This window comes from Impatiens glandulifera, chromosome 9 (assembly GCF_907164915.1).
Source record: "Impatiens glandulifera chromosome 9, dImpGla2.1, whole genome shotgun sequence".
Taxonomy (NCBI): Eukaryota; Viridiplantae; Streptophyta; class Magnoliopsida; order Ericales; family Balsaminaceae; genus Impatiens; species Impatiens glandulifera.
The window spans coordinates 20,403,565-20,406,181 of record NC_061870.1 but is presented as its reverse complement, the minus strand read 5'-3'; the positions used below and the strand labels follow the sequence as shown (position 1 = coordinate 20,406,181).

The 2,617-nt window shown below is 34.0% G+C and overlaps 1 non-coding gene across 1 annotated transcript; it reads right to left on the bottom strand.

The window, feature by feature from the left end:
- Nucleotides 1–2,314: 2,314 nt before the first annotated feature.
- On the bottom strand, nt 2,315–2,386 carry TRNAQ-CUG. Its single transcript has one exon. It is a non-coding gene; the product is annotated as a tRNA-Gln (tRNA).
- Nucleotides 2,387–2,617: the final 231 nt, after the last annotated feature.

Below are 2,617 nucleotides of genomic sequence, written 5' to 3'. Positions count from 1 at the left end.
GCTTCTTGCTTTAGTTTTCAATAAGGCTCACGTAGGGTTTTTTGGCTTGGCTCCTTCCCCTTCCCTGCCTTTTTTTACTCTATAGGTAGAGGTATCGATGGGCCTCGCTTCTAGGAGCATTCTTCTAGACGTCCCGACCTGGGGCTGTCGAAGGTCCTTAAAAGCCTGTCTTTTTGGCCTACTTTCCTTTTTCCTTACCGCCTATGATCTTTTCTGTCTTTCGAGATGCGAAGAGAAGTAAGAAGATTGGCCTATAAACTTGTGACGCTAAAGCGTTTTTCACCCCCTTCTCTCACATAAGGGCAGTCGAGGCACTCTGAGACCTCTATTTTTATGGCCGAGACAAGCGATAAGAAGAATCCAATCTACCAAAACCATCTTTCTAAAGTGCCTAACTTTTTACTTTGGTGATTCTCAACTCTAAAGGGCGTGCAATAACTTCCCGTGTCTGTAGCCAATAGCTAATTCCTAGATATCTTGATTGACTTTATGCTTTGCCTTCCTACTGAGTAGCCAATATCTAATTCCTGGCTATCTTGATTGACTTTATACCTTGCCTTCCTGCTGGATTGGTAACTGTACTCCGAAAATATCTTATTTAGTTGGGGAGAAGAAGGAGGAGGAGGAGGAGGAGGAGAGGGAGAAGGAGAAGGAGAATGAGAAGGAGAATGAGCATTTTAAAAATTAACCACAGCTTTCGACCCGGCAATCCGGACATTTTAAAAATTAAGCATCATTATATATATAGATTAGACGATATTATTGTGAAACTCGGAAATATTAAAAATAATCGAGATACTTAGCAACCTAAGACACACCAAATTATGATAGGAATAAATCAATCATACACATGTTTTTGATAATTATTCAAAAGGAAAAACTTCGCTATGCACTCAGAATATGGGCGAACTAAGTGAACAGGGGTCTTCGACCCCACTAACACCCTTGAGGTCCATTCTTCGGCCATAATTGAAAGCATCCCTATTTTGTGTATCATGATAAGGGAAATGTTATGTTTTGTATACAATCACTTTAACTAGATTTTAAGGTATAATTGCGGATAGGGATGTGTTTATTTAGGTCTAAGACAAGTTTTATTAGATTTTTAAAGAAAAACTTCACTAAAACCGCATTACAATTTAGAAATCTATAATGAAGTAGTTTTATTAACATGAAACCATCATTGACTTTACATTATACATATAGCAACTTCTATAACATATATAAATGCAGGTAAGCTACTAGTAATTCTTATGTTTTAATAAGAAAACAACCATATTAGTTAAACATTATCATAAGATACTCACTAAAAATATACATCTAGGGTTTCCAACTTGGAGCAATATTAGCTTCGTCATCCTTGCCCTCAAATTATTCACCATCATCATCATGAACACTAACTAAATACGGCTCTACATCCACAAACCTCATACTACAGCCATATGAGCTAGTACCCATTTTTTTTTATATCAAAACCTCCTCTATCTTCACCACCTATTTAAATAGTTTTTAGGCTCAACAATAAAAGTCATTTTACTTTTATTTTTATTATTCTCATTTTTATCCGAATCGACTTAAAGTTAAAAAATAAGACACGGATTGGTGAATTGACACACTACTGTCACGTTAGCGTCGATGTGTGATGACTTAGTTGTCATGTTATCTAATACTATTTACTCTTGCCAACAATAAACAAACTTGTATTATTCTCAAAATATTGATTTTGAATTTCTAGATATAATTATAAAGAGCACTTCAATTTGATTTATGATGCAAGTTTCAAAAATTAAAATAAATGTAAGGTTTAATAACAAAATTTCTTTATTTATTTTCAAATAAAAATAAATGTAAGGGTTTTCAGTTTATGTTTGGAAGTGGGGGACCAATTGAAAGAGAGTAGAGTGACACTCACGACTTGTGGCAGCAATGAGATGGACTCACATCTTCCCGTGCATGGACACATCTATTACACACCTTCTAAAAAAAATAATGAAGCATTGAAATAGAGTTGATGATTCAAAAAAAATAAATGCTTACCTAGGATAATTTGATTGATTGAAGAAGGCTTCGCAAAGTATCCGTCGTCGTCGAGTTTTCTCTCGCTGCCATTGCTCACTCCTTTAACTCAATATCGCTTCTCACTCTCTACTCTCGTTTTACCTCTTGTCTAAAATCTTCAATCTCCGCCATTTAACTGGCTTTATCACTATTAAATATAAACAAAATTCCAAAAAAAAATTATACACATTAACTTTCTAAAAATATACATAAATACACACTCTTAAAATGAGCGAATATACCAAGAAAAAATATTAGGTCCTACCGAGAATTGAAATCGGGTTACTGGATTCAGAGTCCAATGTCCTAACCGCTAGACCATAGGACCATTTTGATTACTTAATATTTTATTTAATTATTAAAATATTATTTACCTAAGAAATTCTAACCAAATATTGACCACATTGTCTTGATTTTACAACGACAATAATCATGATGAAACACTCATTTAGTTTGAATAAATGAAGAATTGAGAAAGACTTATATTTATGCTAATGATGTTAAACCATTAAGTGAATTTGACAAATTACAATTTTGTTTCTCGCATACTTATAGATTC